The following is a 27,839-nucleotide window of genomic DNA, read 5'->3' as shown; positions in this document are numbered from 1 at the left end:
ATCATAACGATGCTAAATCCCTTGTAGGTCAAAAGTACATGTCTACGATGGATTCTCTCGCAATTGTGAAGCTTTCTTGTGAGCTGTAATAGAATTGTAGCTTGTTTTAGTTCCTTGTTTTGCCACTGCCAGGTTCCCAAAGCCCTGTCCAAGCATGCCAAGGCCGTCCCGAGGCTCCCCCGGCATTCTCTTGCAGTTTAGCTGTGAAACCCAAAACCTGCAGAAAAACGCAGCATGTTGTAATTCTCTGTTTTGGATCGCTTTGGGCAGAGCAAACATGTCTATATGTGTCCCAAGGGCTCCCGCATGTAATGGGACAATCTCCCTATTATTTGGACGATTTTTCATGCGAGAAAACTCTCCAAATTTGCAATCTTTCACGATGGAACTGTGCGTACCTATGAAGGATTAGCAGCTAATCCGGTTCCTGTTCAGAAGACTCTTGCCTTGGCAAATGCACATAAAACCCCAGAATTGTACATGATCATCTGAGAAGCCCAACTAGTGGGGCATTACCATATGTGCAAAGGGGGGAGAGAGATGCACGAGAGCAAAACATTGTGCTACATAGACAGGGATTTCATTAACGTAATCACGATCAGGTGATTACGTCAATAACTCTAGTATTTACACCAAAAAAAATCACGTGATCACGTTAATTGTTAACGTGACTTTGATTTTGACCTGCAAAAACCTATAGATCCGGTTAGCCCTCCGGGGTTTCTATTTTTCCCTGCGGGGCCCGCTGGGCTTTTCCATTTTCCCGGTGGGCCCGTCGGGTATATGCAGTAGCCCGGCGGGCCCGTCGGAAAAATGAAAAAGCCCAGCGGGAGTAATTATATATAGTAAATAGTGTGCTAACCCCGGTCTTTTAGCTAGGTAAATCCTTGGGGAGTGTATCCGAGTGCCGGGTATAGTCATCTCCTTGTGAATTGACCTAAGGTTATAGAGTCACAGGTCCTTTTTTTGGGCCGAACGTGATTCTTAATTTGGTAATCACTTCTAAAAAATTTTAATTCGTTTACCGACATAAAGGTAAGAAACCAAAACAACTAAAAACTTGGAGAATCTCATTGCGAAGAAGCTATTGGTCCAAATGAGGACTGTAATTGGTTTTAGAAGATGAGCATATGTAAATGACGAGTCGATAGTCAAGGGCGGATGTCCTCTACTAGTGTACCGGGCATATAAAGATCCTTGAAGTCTTGCATTTGAGTTGAGTTACACTTGTCACTCCACAATATAAGAGCTATAATCCTTGATTGGGTTACAATAGCTTTTATATATTGAATTGGTTGCATGGGTGGGCTACAATCCTTCATTGGGTACAAGTAGTCCTCAATTGAGTGATTATATTGAAGATTTATTTGCGTTAGTTCATGCATTGGTTTATACAGAGAGTGCGTTATGTATTACGATAGATTACTAGTGCATGAAATGACCAATCATATATTTTATTGCTTTCGTTTGTTTTTTTGTAGCAAATGAAATTAGATGTATCTTATCGTTTGCAAATCAAAGTGGATATATAAATAATCATTATAATAATAATCACATATAGAGATTCATAGCATTGTTATAGTTATTATGCCATGCATAGACTACATTGCAATGTGTATGGTTGCTCACAATATAGGTGATCGATATGTGGATTGACTAGCGTTCATTGAAAATCTCATATTGTGCATCATGATTACTTTCATATTGAATGGTTTTTAAATTATAATATATATTGAAAATAAGAAAAATATTTCAAAAACTGAACATCTTGTTCTTTTTTCTTTAATTTTAATTTAAAAGAAATGGAGTAAAATGTGGACATAAGTGGTACGAAGAAGCCAAAGAATAAAAAAGCTCCTGGCAAAGAGTGGGATTATGCTCACAACATATGCGGCCGATATATGGAGTGGCAATGTAAATTTTGTCACACAACAAAATCAGGCGGTGCACTACGTATTAGGGATCATTTTCTGGGTAGCGCTAAAAACAGTTGTAAGAAATGTGAACATTCTCAGGCACCTGCAGTTGCAAAGCGTTTGAGAGAAGAGCTCGCCAAAGAGGGTGGCAAGAGACAACAGATATATAGCTCCGTGCCTTTGAGTCAAGAGTTCCCAGAGCCAAATATTAACTCTACAGATCTTGTAGTGATGCCAACCTTGGAGAACAACCTGCGCAAGGAGAGAAAATTCCAGGCAGTGTTCCTTTTAAACGTCACAATGAAGGTGGACTTTGTCAAATGCTTCAAAAATCATTACATCGAAGGTTTTAAGTGTAGTCTCTAGAAGAAGCACAAACTGCACTCACCAAAGCAATATTCTTTATTGGAAGTGCTTTGGTCATGGTAGATAGCAATCATTGGAAGGCTGCTTGGAAGAAAATCGGTGAGTTTGGTCCAGGATTTTCAGCTCCCTCTTATCACACGATAAGAAATGTTTTCTTAGACAAATGTTACATCAAAGTCAAAGAGCATGTTGGCAAAATAATACTTGGGAATATTTCTCTTTCAGGATGTACGATTGTGAGAGATGGCTGGTCAAATGTTCAGAGAAGACCGCTGATCAATGTAATGTTGGTTTGTCTAAGGGGAGAAACGTTTATAAAGGCGATTGATAGTTCTGGTGCAATTAAAAATGGCAAATATATTTCTGAGGTCTTGATGAATGTAATTAAAGAAATTGGTGCTGTCGTTCAAGTAGTCATGGACAACGCAAAGAATTATAAAAATGCTAGTAATTTAATAAAGAAGTGCACAGCTTGTAATACGCACAGCTTGAACTTGGTGCTCAAACATTGGTACACTAGCGAAGAAACCACATGGTTCGCCAAAATAATTGATACAGTACGAAAAGTTGTGAAATTTATCTTGAAACGACGAAGAGTGCTCGATTTGTATAGGATGCACATGTCAATGATGCTCAAACTTCTTGCTGAAACTCGCTTCTGCACACACTTTTATACCTTGGAATCAGTTCTCCGTAATAAATGTGATGTGATTGACACATTCAATTGCACGGCCTTTGATGAATGGCAGCTTGAGTAGAAAGAAAAAGTGAAAGATAAAATTACATGTCTACATGGCAATGTAAACAAGGTTGCTTGGTGGAGGAGTGTAATAGATGCATACCATGTAATGATGCCCGTTATGTTCGCGATCCGCAATCTTGATCAAAGGGCACCAAACTTGGGCAAAGTGTGGATGACATGGTGGTCAGTTCAATAGAGTCTTGAAAATCCTAAAGAGCTGAAAGAGTCTGTAGTAGAGAAGGAGTGGCGATTACCATTCTCTTGCAAACAGTGAAAATTTTTGGCTAAGTATTTTCATGCAAGGTTGAAGAGCGCTCATAGTCCACTCCATAGCGTGGCTTACATGCTCGATCTAGAGTATTGGAATTTAGATATGATGTCCAATACAGAGGTGGTAGGCGATTTCTATCACGTGGTCAACACGTTCTACTCCAACGTTCAGGACCGAATTGATTGCATCAAAGAAATGAGTGCATTTAGGTCAAAAGAAGGTCCTTTTGCGAATGATTTTGTACAGGTAATGGCAAAAGAGCAACCTGCATGGAAGTGGTGGATAATGAATGGTGGAGAGCATTACTCTACCTTACGTCCCCTTGCAATGAAAGTACTCGCATAATGTGCATCAAACATAGTACATAGTTTGTCGATCTCAATTGTGTTGCCCTAAAGCAGCATCTTGCTCATCAAACAGGTTACTAATTGTGCTAGAGGTATCTGGGCGTGCTTGCTTGAATTTATATTCGTTTGCCGTGCCAAACATAATATATATTCCTTGTGGAATATCTTGTGAATAGATTGCTCATCGACTATACTGTTTTGTATCAAACGAATACGACAAACTAAATGATAATAATGACCACATGTCAATGTATAATATCCATTCCATCCATCAAAATTCTTATAGCAAACTGGACATTGGGAAGATGAGGATGCATCTGAAGTAAACGAGGGAACCCACTCCGAATGCAAGACAAAGGTGGCTGATGTGTGTCCCTTGTACAGGTGTTGGATTCAATCGTTGTGTCAGATTTTGAACATCGTGACTTAAGCGGTGAATGCTTTTCTCCATCCGGACTTGTGAGGGTTGCGGTGTCTGGGTGGCTATAGAAAGCCGAGTTATTTATGCATATTTCTCTGCCAATTGTGTTATGTAAATATCCTTCTCTCTTTTTAACTGTAGGTTGGCGCCTTCCACTATCAATGCCAGCTCATCTCGGGTGAAAGTGACACAACGCTCCCTTAAATCATGAGTGGCAGCAGTTGTCTCCTTTGACAAGAAGTCTACTAGTCGTTTTTGCACAATGTGAACATGTAACATTTTTGCAAAATATGGCGCACAATCTGCATTGTGCAGGGGATGGCCATAAACCTCCAAATAAATCCTCTCAGCATTATCTTTGATAGCATCAATATGGTTGCACTTTGAAACCTTCCACCTTCCTTTCTGGATCTTTGCTTCCTCACATGGCCATATTGCCTTGATCATGTCCTTTGTCACTTCTTTATTGATCTCTTTCCATTGCGTATGGTTTGGATTTGCCCACTTTGAGAGTCGACGAGCAGTACACATCGCTTGTTGGCGACCAGTACGTGTCAACGAGCAGTACGCGTCTCTTTATCTTCTGTTCTTCCACAATTTATCCCAGAGCTCTAATTTTGGCATGTTGCAGGCAGGTGGGATATCTTCCTTTAAGTCTCTGCAACATACTTTCATATTGCCCAACACTGTCCTGACCTTGTGGTGGGGGTCAAATTCTCGTATCCTAGCTGGAAGCAACAACTCATATTGGCCTTCAAGTCACAACCTGCGCTGTTTGTGTCCCATATAGCGCTAGTGATGTCTTTGATGTAGACATCGCTTTTACTAATCTGTTGTATGCGATCAGCTGCACATGATGAGATTGCCAAAATACATTCTTTAAAAATGGCACACATAATACATTTCTTTTGATCTGGCGTCATATTTGCACTAGACAATAAAAAAACAGCATATCAAATACATATTCATGGTTGCGAATGACACTAACACTCTCACACTATCTCAGGTAAACTCTTAACCACCACTTGAAGACTTTAACAAATGTGCAAGGAAATATTCATAAAAATTGAAAATAATCTTCACTTAAAATTGCAATATGTTACACGTGTAAAAAGCAGTTCAAACAAGTGGTTTATAAGAACTTAATTCATATCAAACAATACATGTTAACAGTCTGGCACATTTCAACATATATTGAATTTTTAACTTATATTTTTCTCCGTGCACACATACTAATTCAAACAAAGCACACACCGACTTAAAAACTTCAAAAACATTTAAAACATTGGAAGTATACAAATTGGACTAGCAAATTGTGTTCACACACTTTTTTACATAGAATTTATGTAAATGTAGCAATCAAAAAGCGATGATAATTGATGCTCTTTAAAAAGATACAAAAAAATATTTAACATGCAAATTGTGTGCATTTAGATTTATTACAGAGAAATTATGTAAATGAAGCATTAAAAATAGCAATAATGCTTGAGAGTCCTTTAAAAATATTAAAAAAGAATATTAAACATGCAATTTGTATGCAAATACTTTTTTACATGTAATTTATATAAATGGAACATTTAAAATAGCGATGATTGATTAATAAAGTATTCTTTTGAATATGATTAGCTAGTATATAATTTCAAATGGACAGTTAAAAACAACAAAATCAAAAAATTCATACATTTTGTATATGAAATACTCTTCACAGCGGCGTTACCGACCAAGTATTTCATATACTTAATACTTAAAAAATTAACTGCACATGCACATACAAATTATATGACGTTCGTACGTCCGGGTTAATGACCTAAACGCCACATTTATGCAAAAATAGATGCTTCTAACAAACGATACTCTATTAGCCGCGTTACCAATCGAGTGCCGCCCGAATCTAAGGAAAAACAATAGCCTGCATACGAACATCATATAGCCGCGTTACCGGTCGATGCCCATATGTTTTTTGGGAAAGAGGAAGGGAAGTTGACTTACCATAAGGATACTAGATTCGTCGCGTTACCGATATAGTACCCAGACAGTAAGCCAATACTTACCACAAGGACACCATCTTTCCCGTGTCACCGAGGTGATGCCCTCGTGATAAGCAATGTTCTGTAGAACATCTTACACACACACTCCCATTGTGGGGTAAGGTACCTTATTACTGTCGTGCACTACAACAAAAGGCACGCTACCACACAGTGCATATGCACACACAACACATACCCGGATCGTGTGGTCAGGTACTCTGCTGTTGCCGTACACTGCGACGCAGAGCATGCTCCCACATGACCCCCTCTCTCCTCTCGACGTACCTGCAAAGGTGGTCGCAAGCGCTCTCTCTCTCTCTCTCTCTCTCTCTCTCTCTCTCTCTCTCTCTCTCTCTCTCTCTCTCTCTCTCTCTCTCTCTCTCTCTCTCTCTCTCTCTCTGAAGATGAAAGCAAGACAAAATACACCCAATGGGCCCGCATATATATAACGTTGAGATCCCTCCGAGCTTTTTAGTATCCCTGGCGGGCCCGCAGGGAAAATGGTGAATCCCGGCGAGCCCGCCGAGGATACTGAAAAGCCCGGCGGGAATTTTGTGGGTTTGCAGGTCACCATTAACGGGGTTCTGTGTGATTATGTTTACTGTGATCATGTAAATGTGTCAATAAGACCTTGTGATCACACAAAATTTGACGTAATTACGTAAATATTAAATCCCTGTACAGTAACATAGAGCAAGGGAGGAGGCAAGCTTTCCATTAAAGATGTGAACCTCCACTTACTACTCACACACATACTGAAGTCACAATGCTTCAAAAATCAGCCTCCACTTCAATTTTGGGCGCCCCCTCTTGGATGAGGCTTTTGGAATGTGTGTGTTGGCCTGCATGCAGCTCCCCTACTGCCATGTGTCCATTTGACTCCCTTTGGTTTAATTTCCTAGTACCCACAAACTTATAAAGTTGTAAGTGACTTGTCGAGTGGCCCAAATTCCATCTGGTGCACACAAGCTTCCATACTCATCAGAATTCAATGCTAACTAGCCCGCCGACCAGTCCCAAACTGACCGACCTAGACTCCCGATGTGAGAAACATGTTCGGCCACAGCCGTTTCACACTGGCCATGCAATGTCCACTTGCACCTTTTCAAGGGTCCCACAGAAAACAAGTAAACATAAAAGAAATAAAAATATGTAGTACATATTTAGAGAAGGCAACAGGAAAGATACACCTCCTGGTGACACACACACACACACACACACACACGCGCGCAAAGAGAGAGAGAGAGAGAGAGAGAGAGAGAGAGAGAGAGAGAGAGAGAGAGAGAGAGGATACAACACGATGGAGTTTTGCTCCTAGATGCATTGGCCCCAAAGACTGGTACCCCTTCCAATATTTCTTTATTATTTCTCGCAGCAATAGTACAATTCTCGAGGGTCCTCTACTCTCAGACTCTACGTTCAAATGCTCTGCAAAGTGAGGCCCTCAAATCCTTATAAATAGTAGAAGGGTTGCCTAAGAGCAGAGCCCTTAATTCAAAACGCATAGTACCCAAAAGCATCTATTACCAAAAATCTCCACGCAAATATACAAAAGCTGCCAACATGAAACACAAAAATCCGTACAACTTGCCATGTCACCAAATAAATGAAAACCATGAATTTCCATACAACTGTGCCACATGGCATGTCAGCACGATTTGCAAAAATCAGCCTCAGACTTCAAGCTTTTAAGTTTTATGGGTTTAGGCCCCACGGCGAGTGCTCTTTATGTTCATAAGTTATTTTGGGTTAGGATTTTTAATCCTAATCCTCTTTTTAGGCCCTATGCCCAAAACTTTGGCAAGTTCTTCCGGGAACTATTTCTCCTTGTCCTCTTCGCCACTTTCCTTCTAGCTGGGGATGCCCCATCATCACTTTGTGACAATCCACCCTCTTGAAAGAATCTTAATCGCCCTCGATTAAAGACTCCACGAATCTATCACTTTTACAAAGACATCAGTCATTGATCAATCTTATTTCTGTCGAGGGTCTCAGATACCATCCCTGATCATTGTAACCATCTAATAATCACATCCAGACCGCACTGCTCTTTTCACAAATGTCTTAATTTGCTAAATCTTGTACTTCAAATTCATATCCTTTCATTTCACATTTCAATCAATCAAACCTTGCCCATCACAAGACAGTACATCCACATAGCATGCAGATCACAAAATCAGACACTTAGTTCACACTAAACATCGTGCTACAATCATTCAATCTAGCCGTCTCATTCCGTCCATGACTGTTGATGCGCCTAGATCACTAAGTAGTCATCTCATCCTTCCAAAACTCTTATGCACTAGGGTCTCATTCAATTTTCATTTACTTAACAATCACATCCAGATCTCGTTGATCTCTAACAAATATCTAGATGCACTAAGTTCAAATCATCCATTAAACAAAATGATGCAGACATTTTATCTTTCTCTACATGCCTCTAACAATACACACATGAAAGAGTGCATGTTATCAGTTCAATTAAGGAAATTGTAACAGACTTGGAAACCCCAAGTCGGGAATCTGGCACGACACATAAGAGAATCACTTAAAAAAGCACTTCAAAATTTAATCACAATTCACTTCCGTCGACATGTCCCGGCATAGTTCCGTGCCCAGAGTGTCATGAGACGGGCACCACGTACCATCGAAAAAGAACAGACTGAATGGACTTCTAGAACTTCAAAACAACTGAACTGAAAGAGAGAGAGAGAGAGAGAGAGAGAGAGAGAGAGAGAGAGAGAGAGAGAGAGAGAGAGAGAGAGAGAGAGAGAGAGAGAGAGAGAGAGAGAGAGAGCAACGCAACACGGAGTGGCAGAAATCCACCCTAGAGAGTATTGGCCCCAAACCTTGGTGCCCCTTTCGGTATTTCTTTATATTACTTGAACTCAGTACAATGTCGGTACTCCACCTTCTGCACCTTCGCCCTGAAGCATGCTAGAGAATGATCCCTCTGCACATATTTAAAGGCCCTTGGCCTTGAAAAGCAGTTAGCTTAAAAGCATATGATCCAAAAGCGCTGCACCAAAAAACTGCCGATAGTAAATTACAAAAATTTGTATAGTGCAACGTCAGCACATGTGAGCGCAAAACTCAGTACTCCATACACTACCACATCAACACTCAGCACAAAATTTGAGCGTCCATACAATTGCCACATCATCATGTTTGCATAAAAATGCAGGATTTTGTACAGCTCTGCCACATCATCAGCCTTTATGCAATTTGGTGAAACTTCTTCTAAGTTACTTCTGCTTCTTCTAGGGTTTAGGCCCCTCAGTCGGGATCTGCAAGTTGGCTCCGTTCTTCAATGGCTTGACACATCATCAATTTGTGACATCCCCCCTTCTTGAAAGAAAGTAATCGTCCTCGACTACAACATATGTGCAAAACAAGTCAAGTTAGCTCAAAAATTTTCGAGGGACAATCAGTTTTCTCATTCTAAATCGGAGCCTTTGATTTCCTGGGTCGTTTGCTTCCCAGAAGAATCTCATCCAATAAGGATTCTCATTCCAGATCGGAACTCTTGATATCGTCCGTTTTTTGGTTTTCCAGGAGTATCGCATCCAATAAGGAATATTCAGTGGGTGGCACATCACAATGCAACAGAAATGCTCACATATGCATGTTACAAGACGTAGAAACATAAAGAATCCGATGAGCACTCCTCCCGCATAACCTAACAAGGTCCGGGTGGGGAGATATTCAATGACTCCCTCATCACTCCTCCCACATAACCTAAAAAGGTCCGGGCCAGGAGATATAGAGGCCTTTCACAACCAACCCCCCCCAGACTGAAACCTCCGTTGTTTGGAAGGGCTGAGAGTAACCACTGCTCAAACTTCTTATACTCCCTCATAAATAACCATCCAAGTCCGGGCCATGAGTAAAGAAAAACAACGCTTTTCAAACATTTCAATACTCCCCCCGCAAATAACCATAAGGGTCCGGGCCATGGTATGAACAAGCATTCTCAAACATCATTTCTCAATAGTCCACTTGGGAGTAAAATCACCGATCATTGAAACTAATATTAAAACTAGATTCAAACAATTCAAATCAGCACCAAGACAGGTTTAAAACAGATAGCATCCATTTCAAACAAATTTCAAACAATACTTTCTCAAACAATGTTCAAAAATATTTAACTATAAAACAACTAGAGAGTTCATTCAGGGTTTTGTTTGGACAATTGAACTTTGAGGATGACTGGCTTGCCCTTTTGCATCACAGTGATGGTTTAGTTCCAAACCTGGAGAGTCGCATCATTCTTGTCGTGCCAAGGCATGCCCAAGACAATGCCGCAATTTCCAAACTTCATAATGTGGAAATCGGCTTTTCCATAATAACCTTGGATAGTCACTAGAAGAGCACCAATGAGCGGTACCACTTTGTGAGTTTTCCCCATGGCTAGCTCGCCTTCAATTTCTCCAACTTCTGCATCATAATCAAAGTGCATCTGCTTCGATAATTCTGGATGGATAAAGTTCTCTGTAGCTCCTAGGTCAAAGAAAATTAGGGCTTTGAAGCCGTTAACTTTGTCATATGCTCAACACAATTCATTTGTACTTTCAAGGCGTATGCCATAGATATCAGGTATTAGTCCAATAGTAAGTCTAGCTCTCTTAGCTGGAGGTGGCGTTGGGGTTCTATCGACCGTCAATGCGGGCGTCTGCTCAGCTGGTCTATCAGTACGATGGGGACAACTACAATGGTTATGCCCTATTTGAAAGCATCCAAAGCGTTGGCGTTCTAGTGATAAGGTATCTCCTTGTTGAGGTGTCAAACGAGGCCTTTGCGATTGACTTTCACGAGACTCTCAATAGTTTTTTCGTTGTTGCCGAGAGTTGTGGTTAGTGGTCAGAGGTTCTTCTGTGGTAAACTCTAGCTTTCCCTTCATCAATTTGTAGCTGACCGCGGCATGGTCCATAAGCTCTTGCATCGTGGAGACTTGCTTGGAGAGACAATATTCCTGCAATGGTGATGGTAGTCCAATGGTGTATCACTTGCATTGTGCCTCCAACAAAATGAACCTAAAGAAGGATAATGGAAGGTATACGTCAAGAAACCTTTGGTTATAGTCGTCCATGGTCTTTGTAGAAAGCATTTTGAAATTGCCCCATTCTGCCAAGATCTGAACTTCAAACATAGAAGTCATATAACTGCGTGCAAATACTATCTTGAAAGCTTTCCAGGTCCTTGGAGCATGCGATTGTGTCACGATTGAACTCCACCACTGCATAGCATTATCTTTAAGAAATCCTGCAGCTCAAGAAATCTTGGATTCTTCGATATAGTTCCCCAAAGCATAGATGTTGTCGAATTGCTCTAGGAACTGTAATGCTTTCTTCCGATCTTTCACCCTAGGAAAAGTGAAAATTTTGATTGTCGTGCCACCATTTGTGAAATATTGGGGTTGCTTAGGCACGTATCCCGAGTACAGATAATAAGGGTATCAATATGGGCTCCAATCATTGTAGCCTGGTGGCAGTGGCGATGGGGGAGGTGGGGGCAATGGTGGTGGCAAAGGCAGTTACACTGGATCAGGGTCAAATGGCTGCACCATATTCCTGAAGACACCCTTGATTGGAACAGATGGCTGGAAAGGTTGTCGGTTGGAAGCTCTTGTACTTTTTGGTGCCAGAGGAGGAGGTACCACTCCGGGCATCAGAGGGGGTAACATGTAATCCAAAAATTGTTGAGAACTTTGCAGCATCGAAAGATTTTGTTGAGGATGCCACAAAAGAATTTCGCAAAGCTCGTCCGAGAAGAAATTGCAAATATTCTTTTGAATCCATGAACGCCATGTCTTGGGTTCTTTATGGCTAATGCCTTGTAAGACAGAGCGGTGAAGACGGGAGCGCATCCGATGCGCGATGAAATAAGGGTGGGAGTGGCTACTAAGTCCGGGGTCAGAGCACAAAGATTCTTCAAATAAAATTCCAATAGCCTTTGGAAGCGCCAGTTTGCTCTGTCTACTCTTTTGTAGGACTGGTATGCTTTCAAAAAATCACACGCTTGATGCTCTGGTACCACTGGCAAGAGACAGGCACCACATGCCAACGGAAAAGAACAGACTGAATAGACTTTTAGCACTTCAATAACAACTGAACTGAAAGAGAGAGAGAGAGAGAGAGAGAGAGAGAGAGAGAGAGAGAGAGAGAGAGAGAGAGAGAGAGAGAGAGAGAGAGAGAGAGAGAGAGAGAGAGAGAGAGAGAGAGCACAAGCGACACAGAGTGGCGGAATTCCACCCCAGAGAGTATTGGCCCCAAACCTTGGCGCCCCTTTCGGCATTTGTTTATATTACTTGAAATCAATACAATGCCGGTACTCCACCCCTCTGCACCTTCGTACTGAAGCATGCCAAAGAATGAGCCCTCACAGATATTTGAAGGCACTTGGCCTTGAAAAGCAGTAAACTCAAAAGCATATGGTCCAAAAGCGCTGCACCCAAAAAGCTACCCAACGTAAATTTCAAATCCGTACAGTGCCACGTCAGCACATGTCAGTGCAAAATGCGAAAATCCGTATACTGCCACATTAACACCTATTAGCGTAAAATTTGGACGTTTGTACAACTGCCACATCATCATGCCTACGTAATATGCAGAATTTTGTACAATTCTGCCATCTCATCAGCATTTACGCAATTTGGTGAAACTTCTTCAGCTTCACATATTTTAAAACATTGACTGACCGCCCCACTTATGCTTCTGCAAAAATAAACCAGCGCTAGCTGATGGGCTGAAATTAGCATTGCTCTCTAATATGTCCCGCTTACAAGAGAGGGGATCTAGCCCAAACACCGTCGAGATGGGCTTCTAGTATTCGGGCGGTAGTGTGAACCCAGCCAGTGTGGCCGATCATTATTATAAAAGGGAGGCCAAGGCCGCATTTGCAGGAATCGACCCCCACTGGCAAAGTGTCAGTGGTTAGCGCATGAGGCTAGGAGTGCATGAGGTCACCTGGAGGAGGTGAGGCCAACTGGTATGGGACGCTTAATCTTACAGGTGCACGCCTGCGTCCTTAGACGCTCACCTCAGCAGCACGAGAGAGTTGCCGGATGGTGGCTATCATCAAGTGGTTCATTTGATGCATCTCTGTAGGCAGTCCGTGTAGCCAATATCCACTCCGCACGTTCGTTTCATATATCAGAGCAGACTTGGCTGTAGGAGGGACTATGTGCACACCTACATATGGGTTCGAGTAGGAGAACCTCAATTTCATGTAGTTTTTAGTGATTAATTTGCTGAAAATACTATTTTTTTTCTTCTCGTAGGCATGTTTGCAGGTGAGGATTAGTGCTTTTTTTGCTGATTTTTGAAAAAAAACAGCAAATTAACAGATGGGCGTATTGGAAGTAAACACATTTTTTTACTGATTTTTGGTGAAAATCAGAGAATTGCTTGTTGATTTCATAGTCACAGGGAATGGCCATTTTCAGGTCTCCGTTCCTTGTTTCCATTCCAATTTTTCGTTCCAAATTGTGTTTTAGATGTGAGTATTTGTAACAGGGAATGGCATTTCATGGTCATTGCTGTTCTTCGTTCCCCGTTTTGATTTCCCATTCCGGGTAACTATGGTTGATTTATTGAATTTAGACTAAATTCTACATTCAATACTTCTCAAATCTCTCTCTCTCTCTGTAATGTGTGCGAAGCATAGAGAGAGAGAGAGAGAGAGAGAGAGAGAGGATCCTTGCGCAGAGCAATCTGTTGCCAACGTGGATTTTCTTTTCTAGCGTGGGTGTTGAGTTGGGGGCTCATCGCGTGTGCAGCACAGGTATCCGCAAGCAATGCTTTTTCCACAAGATCACGTGTACGATGCTTCTCCCTGCCCAACGCGGCATCTGGGCGAGTAACTAACGTTGATTTTTTTACGCTACCCCTCTCTTTGTTACATTTTACTAAGTGGAATTATTTTTAAACTTTCCCAATCGAGTTTTTTAAGTGTGGCTTGGACACTTTTAATTTTTTAAAGCTAAGTATGAAACCTGTGTTTCATTAAATCACTTACAGAGAGTGAGTTTTCCTAGAGAGAAACTCACTTTTCAGCCCTCTGCTTCTCTCTACCGCTCCTCCCTCTCACCCGCTCATGCTCTCGCGCTTTCGTCATCGCCTGCTTGTGCTCACGCTGATGCGTAGATCTCCTCGGAGTTCAACTTTTTGTGATCAAAAAGTGCAAAAAAGGCCCCGGTTTTGCGTGAAACTTCCAATTTTTCACAGACTTTGCCATGGATTCTTCCAGCTCGGATGTGCAACGTGACGATGAGCCAAGTGACATTCAAATTCCGTTCACGCATGCTCTATACACATGGATTACGGGCACTTTCCAGAGGTTTGACCAACGTGTTACCCCTCTTGAAAAGGTGAACATTCAGACGAACATTCACTTGACCTCTCTCAAAGGGGCTATGCACGGATTAACGCCCTACTTACCACTTTGGAAAATACGGCTCCTCGACAACTGTGAGTATTTTTTGAGAGCGAAACCCATCTCCAACAATTGCAGATACAAGTTGCTACTTTTGGGCGTTCTCACAGGGTGGTCCTACTACCACCATTCTGTACAAAACCACTAATTTCTCAGGAGAAGAGAAAGAATGTATGGAGTTGACCGTAAATAATCGGCTTCATCAGTGAACTACGTATTTTGTTCTCAACGGGGAGCATGACGAACGGAGGATTCAGACGGTTCCTCTTTATTTGTGCAGCAAGGCACTTACCTGGTGGCGTGATATGATAGAGAAGCCTACTCAAGCTAGCAGAGTTGAGCATATCTAAGTTTTTTCGCTCATGCTAGTATAGGTGAGCATAAGAGTCATAGTCTATGTATTTTAAGTATAAAGGGGTGAATGAGAAAATAACAAAAGATACTCCCCATTGAGCACTATGGGATATGAATGGAGAAGCTTCTACATCAGAAACCCTTCTAAGAAAAGTGAAAGATCAAGAAGTCTTTTGTATCTCATGTAATACATTTGTTTCTAGAAACACCTATCATTTTTGTACCGCATGATTGTTTTGAAAATTATCTTGTATGCATATAAAGTGTCCCATAATTGGCACTTGCATTACGCATGAATCTTGGGGCAGTCACTTTTTAAAATGTGTATCATATCACATGAGTTAACCAAAGAGGATTATTATTTATCCCAAAATGTATACATAAGAAGGGGGTGAGGGTTTTCAAAAAGGGCACCCGCAGTATAAATGTAGAATGTACATTGAGGTATTGTTAATAACCTCTTGAACACACGAAATATAGGGAGATTTTGATAAGTCACTGCCTTGGGGCATGAACAAGTACTTAAATTTCAAGTGCTCAACTCCAATATAAGTGTATACCAAAGGCAATTTATTTGCCATCTTTTTCCCCTTGCTATTGAAGCAGGCATCACTATTCTCTTTTGTACATATATTCCTTCTACATTGTTTGAAAATAATAAGGAGACTTGCTATAGGTTTTCTATGGAAAAACAAATTAGAGTGAGAAAAAACAAGTCTGAGCTTATATATTTTGCCAAGAGCTCGGGATCGTCCCTTTTTAAGTATCGTATCACATGAGTTAACCAAAGAGGATTATTAAGAGTCCCAAGTGTATTGATTTATGTATATATTAGAGGTAGTTGGGGGTTTTCAAAGAGGCCCCTAGTGTAAATATTACATGTATATTGTGGTATTATTAATAATTTCTTGAATGGATATGGTATAGGAACATTTTTTATGAGTCACCACCTTGAGGCCAAGAGCATATATTTGCTTCAAGGGCTTAAAAAATACTCTATCAAGGTGTATGGAAAACATATAAATAATTGTTGGGTAAGCAAGAGGAGGACTAAAGACATACTAGAGTACCAAATAGTGCATAAAGTGCCAGAATGAATGCAATAGCTAGGAGTGTTTGGCTCAATAGCTATACCAAGGTATAATAAAGCTATGAAAATGGTCAAAGCCAAATTTGGGTCAATGTGACAATAGTGGGATTGAGATGTGTATTTTAGAGTCCCCAAGCACAACAAGGCCTACACAAGTACCAAGAAGTTAACATTACTCTAAGATGACATCATAGTCTCTATGAACATCAGGCATTTTTAACAACTCATTTAGATCTTTCTAGACCTAGTATTTATAATTTTGATTCATAATGTACCTATGTTGAATAATAGGCACTGCAGCCTACTTCAGATTTATTTTATGTTGATAATAGTAGAGATCTATACCTTTCATGTGTAAATAGTTCCAAAAAAACCACATCTTTGAATACCATCAAAATGTTCTTCAAAGCCCTCCAAAATTCTACATCCACATTCATTTTTATACTCTCACAATCTTGGGATGTTCCTCCATTCCAAAATTTAGTTCTTGTAACTCTTCTTCTGATATCTTGAAAGATTTTGATATCTACTTCTCATATCTCTAGTTTGCTGCTATTATGGCATATGTCCCTTCTAACTATTTTTTATCCTCTTTCTTAATCACTTTCTTCTTTTCCAAAACTAAAAATTCATCTTTGGTGATTAATGCTCCTGGTTAAATTTGATCTTGCATAGTCTGTAAGACAGGTTCCTAACCTCACTCCTATCTTATTGCAGACATAGCGAGAACCATGCACATAATTGTCAATCCATGGGACGAAGCTGACTCGACTAGTGCATAGAGGCTACAAGAGGTTGTCAATCTCTTGGAAAACAACAGACAACGCGCATCTAACACAAGTTACACTCAAATGACCAAAGTCACCAAAAACTAGTCGCTAATCCGTAAACAAAACATGACCGTTACATCATCAAATGACATCTGAATGTTACAAAACTTTTAGGACATGTATATAAGACCTAGACACACATGCTTATGGTCTCAAAACTCACTTTAGGTCAAGTGCAAAAATCATAATTATTAACAGCAGTGAGTTTTTGACCTAGTTTTTTTTTACCCGAATGCATCTAAATACTTAGCAATGATGCCCCAATACCCCGCCTATGCTTACCTTGTGATTTCCTAGCTTAAATTCCTACTTATGATGAAATTAGGTTGTGGGTCGGCAACACCAAAAGCTACAGTTTACCATGAAATGTTTACGTCAATGCCTAAAGCTCTTACCTGCGGTCGCAATGCAACACACGGCACTGCAATGTGACAATCGGGAAAGGAGTAGGAAGTGCAAGAAGGAGAGAAGTGAGCGCCGTTAGCTCACGCTATGTTTCTATTATCCAAAACCTCAAATTAACTTACAAAAATTGGTTTTTATACTTTAGTCAAGGTTTCTTTGGTCAAAAACTAATAATCTGGGAGCTCTAACTAAGGATAAGATGATACAATCTGGAAGATTATAGCCCTATCTCATCAGTTACAATATCCATCTGGAAAAGAGGAATTACAATATTCCCAATTTATAAAAAAAATAAGTATTTTTACAATAAAAGCTCTCAAAAAATGTTACATGGATTAGCTTGCTGCTAACATTCCCCCCCTCCTCGCTTGTGTCGTCCCTTAACACAGTTTCATGGACTGAAGTAGTCTTTGGGTTGACGACTAGCGAGGCGGTCTTTAAGTGTGTGTAGAGCTTTCTCATATCTGATGCGTCTTTCTTTGTCAAGGACTTGCAAAAACTGAATAGTGATTGTTTTTAAGTTTGATGGTAGAATAGCCAGCAAACTGTGATGTCAGATTGTGGATCACTAGCCCAACAATATTTGTCCACCATGTGAAGAATCCTGTGTAAAAAGCCTCTTCAAATGCCAACATATTTCTTGATCGCAAGAACATGCATCTGGCGTAGAAGCCGTAGAGGACTTATTCTAAGGGTTGTCCACTCATACCATAGCATAAACCTTTGTTACCTTTTAGGAAAGACATCCATGGGGCTCCTTCTTAATCAGGCTCATGAAAAGCTTGAATGCATGTAAGCAGCATTCGACAGATTTTATAGAGCATTGCACATGAGAGGTCAGGGAGGCGTTGAAGAAGTTAAGGCGCCCGTTAGGGTTTTCACCATGTAGTCCTTCGTTGATGGTCCTTGCTTTGGAGATGGCAGCCACGGGTAATTGATGTTAAGTATGGAGCCTGATTTACCCTTGTAATTTTCTGTGGTAAAAGCGCACATTTGTAAGGCCCCCATTATGAGGAGAAGCCATCGTGCGTGAAGGAAAATCACTCACCGAAAACCAAAATTTTCACGGACAAGAATCAGGGGCAACTTTAAAGGCCCCCGAGACTTTTTTTTGCCGGAATATTCTTTTTCGTCGGAATATTATGACCGGACGGCGGCCGGAAAGTGGTCGGAAAACAACCAGTCGGTTGACCGGTGGCCGGTACTCAATGGCCGATGGCCGGTGGTCGGAAGTCAATGGCCGGTGGCTGGTGGTCGGAAGTCAATGGCCGATGGCCGGTGGCCGAATTCAAAAGCAGACTTGTCTACTCAAGGGCGGCCACACATGGGCGGATTGGAGGGTCCGATTTGGACTTATTCGCACAAGGGCGGCTACACATGGCTGTCTCTCATAAGAGAGGGAAGCCCTTTTGGCCTATAAAAGGAGGCCATTTCTACACACATTTCATAGTGTGAAGTTGACGCAACAAGGTGAGTGTGAGGTGGTGAGAGTGAAGCAAGGCGGGAGATCCATTAAGGGTATACTCCCTTTGTAAACTACTTCTTGTTTTGAAGTACTAAAGCCATTGAGTGGCTGCTTTCCCGTGGACGTAGCCCACATTGGGTGAACCACGTATATCGTGTGGAATAACCCCACAAAGAGACGAGGTTAGGGTGCTTGATTTTCCCTTTTGTTTTTATCTTTGCCTGGAAATATCTTGGCTCACCCTTCTCATCAATCTTATGGATGAGCTTCTTAACCGCTACCACAATTTGATCATCTAAGGTGGCCTTGTAGACTATGCTAAAGCCTTCATTGCCTATCATGGCCTCTTCACAGAAGCCCTTGGTGGCCTCCTCGAGCTCTTTGTAGGATATCTTGCAAAGCCCTATACCTTTGCATAAGGTGACATTGATGCTAAGTGACTTTTCTAGATTTCTTCTTGCTAAAATGATCTGTGGGATATGCTGCTTGAGGATGTATAAGTGATCGGTAGCTTGTCCATGGAATTATCTTGCATTAGCTCTTTCATGTGCTTCTGTGTTTCAATCATACGGAATGAACACTTAAGACCTATAACAAGGACTAACGTTGCAACCACAAGAATAATAACTATTGTAATCTTGGATTTGAATCGCTGATGGTGGCTCAAGGACAAGCTATCCATGGAGGTATGGGAACTGTTTGATGGAGGAGATGCTGACTAACATGGTGGGAGAGGTGTGCCACACAGATAAGGATTGTTGGCGAAGCTAGAAGCTGGAAAGGTAGAGAGCTTGCCAGAGTCGGAAATCCGGATAGGTTTTTGTTTGACAAATCAAGCTGATTTATGATCTCCAACCTTGCTAGCCCATAGGGGATAGGGCCTTGAAGGTGATTATGGTGTAGGTGCTTTTTGAAGCATTGGACTAAGTTGCCTAGGCTGAAAGGGATGGTGCCAGTGAGGTTGTTATGTAATAATCTGGGTGTAGATTAGGCTACCATAGTCCTTTGGAATAGTGTTTGTAAGGTTGTTTTGGCCAACATCAAAGAATGTTAGGCTGCCTTCACTAGATCCTGGAGGGTTAGGGATGTAGTATGGTGCAATGTATGCATTGAAACGCTAACGTTGCATCTCTGCTCGGGAAGTTTGGAATTTTGATTAGCCTTAAGGGGTGAATTCTTCTCATGGTAAGCACTGAACCCACGCCATACTTTGTGCATAGATTTCCGTACAGATACTGAAAATATCTGAATTGCAAACCAGTGTTGAGTGTTCCTTTTATCACCTTCCCTGCTTGCTCGGTCAGTTCGCAAGGGATGATGCCCTCTAGCTCAGTGCTGCTAAGATCCAACCACACCAGATACCTGCAGTTTCCAAGTGTGGGTGGAATTGTGCCTGATAACGAACGAATGGGTACCAAGGTGCGGAAAATTGATTCTTGGCATAAGCCCTAGCTTTGACAGAATGTAACTTGTGAGACAGTTGTTTGAAATAGTTAGCCACTCTACGCTGCTGCAGTTTGAGAGGGTGGGTGGGATGGTGTTGGACAAGGGCCTAGATGCAAGTGATTGATTTGCTAGCATGAGACCACTAAAGGAATGATGCCTGTGATGTAAAGAGGTTGCTTGTGAGGAGAGCGATTTACTCTAAAGTGCAGTTTGCCAAGGTGGGTAGAATTGTTCCGTGCCGTTGAAAAGGTGAGAACTAGAAACCACAGTCGGCTTGTCGCTAAGCAGATGTGAGGTCTTCTCCCTCAATGAAATGAGATTGGCCACTCCTTCTTGCAGGTAAGGCAAGATGGGCAGTGGCTTTGCCGTTCACAAAATTATGATATCTAATGTGACAAGGTTAAACCATCCAAGGGAACTACCCCATACAATTCATTATCTGCAAGCAGCAACTTCTTGAGAGAAGGACCAAAAAGAAGGGCAGGATGCTTTCTATGGTATGGGATAAAAAGTAAGTCTCTTTTAGTCTAACAAGAGAGAAGAGAGAAGCTCCCTTCTTAACATGATAAGATATCAATGAAAGAGCTCCCTTCAGTCCAAATTAACATGATAAGACGGCATCAATGAAAGAGCTCCCTTTAGTTCAAATTAACATAATAAGACATCAATGAAAGAGCTCTTCAGTCCGAAGTAACATGATAAGACATCAAGAGCTTCCTTCAATCCAAAGAAAAGTAGCTCCCAAACCAAAGGAAAGCTTTCTTGCCAGCTTCCTTCAGTCCAAAGGATACTAAATAGCTTAGCTCCCTTCAATTTAAGGTGAGGTGGCTTCCTAGCCTCGGGTAGTTCTCTCCCGTCCAAGGAGAAAGAGTTCCATTCATTCCAAAGTTTATTTTAGTTCAAAGCTCCCTTCAATCCAAAGAAAGTATAATGGAATATTTTCCTTACCACAAAAAGCTTTCGGTGTCACATAACCACCTCACTGGCACCGTCTAGCTTGTTGCCACTGAGATCAACCCACGATAGATACCTGGAGTTCCCAAGTGTAGGCAGTATTGTGCCCGACAATGAATTGTTGAGATGCAAAAAAATGATTCTTGGCATAAGCCCCAGTTCCGGCGGAATGTAAATTGTGAGATGGTTATTTGAATTTGAAATAGTTAGCCACTTTAGGATGTTTCAGTTTGAGAGGGTGGGCGAGATGGTGCCGTTGATAAGGTTGAGGTTGATCACTAGTAGCCATAATTGCCTTGTTGTGCCACGGATGTCAACGGGGATTTCCTGTTCAATAAAGTTGCCTTGCATAACCATCTCTCTCATGTTAGGCATAGCCTATAGCAATGTCGGGAAGGCGCAAGTCATAAATTTGCAACTGACATCTATTGTAGCAAGTCTGCTGCAGCTCTCTAATGGCACCACCCCAGACAAATCATTGTCTGATAATAGCAATCTGCGGAGCAAAGGACCACAGATCTTGCCAGGAATACTTCCTGTGAAGGCATTCGCACTGAGGTCAAGTACCCTTAACCTACTAGAGTTGGCGAGGGATGCAGGAAGAGGCCTCGTCAACTTGTTGAAGCTTAATACAAGCTTATGCAGAGCCGGCAACTGGGATTATCGTGTTTCTTCTTTTTGCCAAAAGATCCAGCTTCTTAAGCTAGCGTAAAGAATCTCCAAAATCGGGTAGTATTGTGCCTGTGAGATTGTTTTTGGAGATGGAAAGCACCTCTAGGCTTACTAGCTAGTTGAATATGGTGGGAATATTTCCAATGAAGGAGTTCAAGGAGATGTTGACATGGCGCAAGCTTTGGCAGGAGCTGAGGATGTGGGAATTGGGCCTGTTATAAAAATTTTAGAGAGATCTAACAGAGTTAGGTCTGAGCAACTACCAGCTATGGCAGTTGTGAGGTTCAAGGTAGATAATAAGAAGGCTTTAAGAGGTATTTCGCTAGTTCCTTGATTAAAGGAAATGTTAAGATGTTTAACACTAGACTTGTAATGAGCCACAAAACTGGCTGAAGCCACAAAAATGGCTCCAATCAGGATTTTAGTAAATGAAACATAACTTTTGTATATGACATCAAAATTTCATGAAACTTCTTAATTATGGGTTCAAGATATGAAAAAGTTTTCTAAGTACACAATTTACATGAAAAGCTCAAAAATAAAAAATTTAATTTTCTAAAATTATTAAATTTTACGTAAAACTGCACTTCAACACTTAACTTAGAGAAGTAAAAAATGTTGGCAGTCTTTGTTATGGGCTAAAAAAGCTTGGACATCTATCGCATGCCTATTGAGTGATTTTTCAAAGAAGTTTGGTCTTGCTTAACTAAGATTTGATTTACTCTCAAAAGAAAATAGAAAAATTTTGTCCATCCGCATAAATTATTTGTAGAAGATGGCAATGGAAAGACACCTTCAGACCTTTATTTAGCTCTATACTATCTTTTATCAACTCATATTGAGTGTTGGTCCTAATTCCCTGAAACCATTTTCTATTTAGATAACTAACATAGTGTTGAGAGATTTTTTACAAAAGTCTCAAAAAGCCACAAAAGTGGCTGTTGTTTTACAGGACTAGTGTTAAGTGTCCTGCATTGTCCGATACCCATCGAGAGGCTGCCTGAAAGGCTGTTGTTTGAAACAATAAGCCATGAAAGAAAGGGCGCCGCAATGGAGGAGAGAGCGCCAGAGAAGTTGTTGTGCAAACTCCTTGTCAAGCACGCAATCAAACCCTTCCCTTCCCCAAGATTACAAATCCATTCCCTCTCTTACTGTGCCTGTTCTGCCTCCGCCTAAAAGAAAATAGCGGCTGGATGAATCAAACCCGGGCGGGGTACTTTTTAACGTTGATCGTCGATTTCTGTCAACAACTTGATGATGAATCATCGAGCCCACTCTGTGAAGCTACCATACCAGTTATTGTGAAACTGGAATGCTCAGGGTAGGACTAGAACTACTCTACTGGGTTTCTCCATCTTTTGAGATAGATCATCTAACCTATAGGTTAGGTGGTTTGCAGGAGGGGATGAATTGGCCTTTAGTAGACTCGACTTTTAGCGCGCAAGAAATCCCACGGAATTCCTCCATTATTAGGTGCTCTCTCCTACGAGCTGCGGCTAATGCTTCAAGTAAGTGTCTTTTCTTTGCAGTTTTTGTCGATATAACCAAAGAAAAGAAGCATGCACGTGATTTCGACGATACGTTCTTTGAGTCTAGAACAGGTACTTCGAGTGAACTAGCTTTAGTGGATGATAGGTGTTGTTACTTCGAGCGAAGTACCTTAGTGGATGAAGTCATGGGTGAAGATGCAGGTGCTTCAGGTAAAGTACCTTTAGTAGATAAAGGTGTGGGTGCTTTAAGTAAATTTGAAGTAGCTTGAGTAGATGAAGGATTCGTTTTATTTGCTTTCCACCCTTCAGAATCCCATCACTCGCTATCCCTTTCACGTCAACCACAAGTCCTGCGAGCAAAATGCAACCTTAAACCTTACCGTGCCTTCTTTTCTTGTTAGGTGGTGTTGGTCAGGGGCAAGCCACTATCTGGCTTGCCCCTGACCAGACGGCCACCATCTAGTCGTCTGGCTTATCTGAGTTAAGTTTATCGTGCTTATCCAAGTCGGGCTTATCTAAGTTGAGCTTATCGGGGTTAGGCGAGCCGGAGGTCATATAGTATATGAGGGGTTACGAGAGCTATCATTCAATAGTTTGTCAGTCTCTCCCGACGACCATGTTGGCTACCTTTTTGTCATTAGCTCTGAAAACACCAACCACCCTGAAGTTGTGCACATTGCCTTTGTCTGTGCATTTGGGAGTCTGGTAGTACCGACATATATTCAGGTGTCCCATGTGCTCACAGCACAACACAATAAGATATGTGTCACATGCACTCACTAACCGCGCCATCTCGAAGTCGGCGACGTGAGCCTCTAGCGCCTCGTCAAGAAGCACATTCACTGTCTTGAGGTCTCGATGTAGGATGTTTGGACGGCAATCATTATGGTTGAATAATAAACCTTTGACTGTGCCCAAAGCGATCCTTTTCTGACTCTCCCGACTAAGCCCCATTGCGACAGCGGCCTGCTTATTGGGATGATCTTGCTTCCTATTATTGCCATGAAGCCACCTGTTTAAGCTGCCATTTTCCATATATTCATAGATGAGAAACCTATCATTTGCTGTCTTGCAGTAACCCAGCAAACGAGACAAGGCTGGATGCTTGATCTTCCCTAATGTTTCCAGCTTTGCCCTGAAATCTCTAAGCTCACCCCTATCATTGATACGATGGCACAACTTCTTGATCGTGAAGTTTTATCAATCAAGGTGGCACTTTACCAAACCCTTTAGAGCCAATCATGGCCTCTACGCAAAAGCCAGCCCTTGGCAGCCTCCTCAAGCTCTCTATAGGTTGCGAAGTGGCGTGATCTTGTATGTTGCAAGGTTGATGTCGAGTGGCTCGCCTGTTGATTTTCTTTTTGTATATATTACTACCACATTGATAGTCAGAGTCTGAATGCGGCAACACATCTAAACTAGCCTAATACTATTAAAATATTGTACTGCGATGAAGATAGAGAGGAAATAGGTGAATTTTTGTGCCTCACTCGTGCTTGCTCTTAATCTGTGTTACAACTATCCCGCCTTCCTTTCGTGGTCTTTATTTAAAGAATTGTGTTGCTTCTAGTTATTTATTTCCCTCGGTTAAACAGTTTAACTTAACCTCATCATATTGAATATTAACCATAATTTTATGAAGCTTAGCGGTGTCATCCCAGAGTAGCTAGGCATTAGAACTTACATAACAACGCTATCTATTTACTACAAGAACCTCGCTGGGGATTAGGGCAACAATGGTAGAGATAGATGGAAACCATTGCATTGAAAAGATCAAGCATCATACCCTGGTGCCTCTGTTAGGCTATTGCACAGCTACCTAGGAAAGGGAGAGGTCGCTAATGTATGAGTAGTGGAAGGCAGCAGCTTAGATAAGAGTGACGCTTTGGTGTTATCTTGCTCGAGCCCGTTTTGGGGATCCTAATAGTATCCAAAATTTACTATTTTTAATTTATTTCATCAATGTAATGAAGAACAGGGGTGACGGGACAGACTCGCCTCCTTTTCGAGGTTTAATTCTTTGTGCAAACAATATATATTGCCATCGCCATCACCGTTGCCAAAAAAGCATAGGGTCCCTAATCAAGATTGGTATCGGATGTTGTACTCAGGGGTTTCTCTATGTCTAACACAACCAATCTTGGAGGAGTTCCACGGGAGCTTCCCAGAGAATTCATTCGACGTCTCAGAGTGGTTATTCCTTCATTAATGATCGTTATCGTTTTTACAGCTTTTGGACAGGTGATGAACCTTTTTCGTTCCCCTGCGTGGGAGGGGAGGTAGCAATTATTCCGCGTGCGTTCTTCTGTTCCCACTCCGCCTTCACGTCCTCTAACCTTTATCGCTACCTTTGTAGTGTTTATTATAATACGTAATAAAGGATCGCCCCGCAATGCCATCTGTATTGTGGCAAGGAAAGAAGGGAAATGATGTTGCCTGCCTTGCGCAGGACCCCGACGATTTAAAACCAAAATGAAGCCACGAAAGAAAGCCCGAAAACCATTAATTAGTGCTTTGTCCAATTCAAAGGGCTGCCCACACGGGGTGAATATGTCCAAAGAGCGGGAAAAGGACAGAAGCTAGGGGAAAGAATGGGTAGAAAACGGGATAATCAACCAGATTTGTGGCAACACCTCGAACAAGGGGCCCGGTGGGATGGAATTCATTAAGCCCCCATCCCTGTTATTCGTTTTTTGCTCGTTTTGAAATGAAATAAAGCCATAAATGGTTGGAGGCATTAGCACTAAAAAGGACTCGAACCCCGAACCACCTGGTTTGTGGCACTATGTGGCAGGCATTATGTGGCACTCTACCTGATTAAGCTATCGGTGCGGGGGGGTCAAGGAAGAGTAGACCCCCGGGGAAGACTAGGTCCCCTCTCCGTACCTAAAATTCAATAACTTACTTCATGAAATACACTGCACTGCGGCAGACACCCATGCTATAAGATTTCTTCATCAGTCAAAGGGAGTCAGTCAAAACCTATCCCATAATATAGTGGTTAAAAAAGAGGCATCAAGCAAAGCTAGAGTAGGTGGAGCGAAAGAATAGTTGTAGCTTATTCGATTGGTATTCATTTTGTTTAATAAGAGGTGGATTGTTAATGCAAGCAAGCAGTCGCAGAAAGAGTCGGGGTCCCTTGTTCCTTAGCGACGACATCAGTTTGAGAATGTTAAACAAATTTTGCATCTGCGAACTGATAAACCATAGGTAGGCATTATTCGCAACAATATTCTTTCCCTCTTCTTCTTCTATGGCAAATGTGCCATATGCAATTAGCAGTTTTATCAACAAAATCAGGCTCGGGTCACACGTAACCTGAGAGATCAAGTCGACAGTCGGTATTCCTTGAACGAGAGGAGCGGTTAAATAAAGCAAATAATCGCCCCAACCTTCAGGTAATTCCAAAGAGGTTAAGAATACATTTGCTCACGCCGGGTCTCTTGGCTCCAACGAGCGCTTGCCTTGGATCAACATTGTTCGAATGGTTGCAGAGTGGGTTTTCACTTTGTACGCAAGCATCTCAAATTGGTCGTTATCTAGATCTTGAAGCACAGGATATTCCTTTCTGATTCTGGCCCAGATTTGCGCATTATTCATTATGTAAGGTTGCTTTTTGCTACGGAAGTTGGGCATTGATGTAGTTACTCTCACTAGTTTCTTCGTATCCATAACTTTTTTGCAAGAAAATTTCTTGATCCCAGCACCACTCACGAATTAGTTTAGGGATTCCGAAACGAGTTTTTTGCCGCCCACCCTCGCAAACTGCAGCAGCAATAAAGGGCCCACATAATGATCGCCAAGCAAGCGGAAAAGGTAATAAAAGCTTGCATTTAACATTTTTCAAGCATCTTTAGGCGATCGATGCACAAAGTATGGCTTAAGATCGATGCTTACCACGGAAGTGTGCGGGTTTAGCTCAACATAATTCCAAACTTAACTAAACTAACTTACATAGCAAATCAGAGCAAAGCAGAGATGCAACCTTAGCGTCTCTACAACGATATCGTGCCATACTACATCCCTGGCCCTCCAAGATCAAGTTGAAAAGGAAGCCTTGATGTCGGAACAAGCTCACGGGCATGATCCCATAGCAGAGGAATTAAGAACCCTAACCGACCTTACCAGCTCGACCTCCCTAACAACGACCTTTCTCTTATCCACTACGAGTGGAATGACAACGAGACTAAAGGCACTTGACAGGGGTAATCCATGATAGGTAGATAGATCGTAGGGTTTGGTTTTATAGTACATGAGGGATACATGTGTATCCGGCATATGTGGGCTGCCGAGGTCTTCATAGCAGATAAGCTACTCTTAGGGCCGAAAATAACCAGTAGATCATGGATGAAGCATCCTCGTTCTTACGATCCTGGATTCTTTGCAGCGTGCCCGTGTGACCCGGGAGTTTCACCCTGTAGCAACCGGAGTGACTTTGTAGCCCCCTGCCCGGGGCGGGGAGATTTCAGCTTTCAAAAGCGGGCTCATTAGAAGGAGTTTGGAAGAAGAATTCATTCACAAAGTCGCACATCAATATTATGTTTTATCGATGACGATGAATAGGGTGTTACGCTAAAGAAACTTATCAAACTTTGCCTACTTAGTGAATA

At 41.7% G+C, this 27,839-nt stretch overlaps 1 pseudogene; it reads right to left on the bottom strand.

Annotated features, from left to right (window-relative positions):
• Positions 1–42: 42 nt before the first annotated feature.
• On the bottom strand, positions 43–24,264 carry LOC147440283 (brassinosteroid LRR receptor kinase BRL1-like; annotated as a pseudogene).
• Between the last annotated feature and the right edge of the window lie 3,575 nt (positions 24,265–27,839).

This window comes from Adiantum capillus-veneris, chromosome 15 (genome assembly GCF_014529385.1).
Source record: "Adiantum capillus-veneris isolate H3 chromosome 15, ASM1452938v2, whole genome shotgun sequence".
Lineage (NCBI taxonomy): Eukaryota > Viridiplantae > Streptophyta > Polypodiopsida > Polypodiales > Pteridaceae > Adiantum > Adiantum capillus-veneris.
Note: the sequence above shows the minus strand (reverse complement) of the source record. Positions and strands in the feature narration are given on the sequence as shown.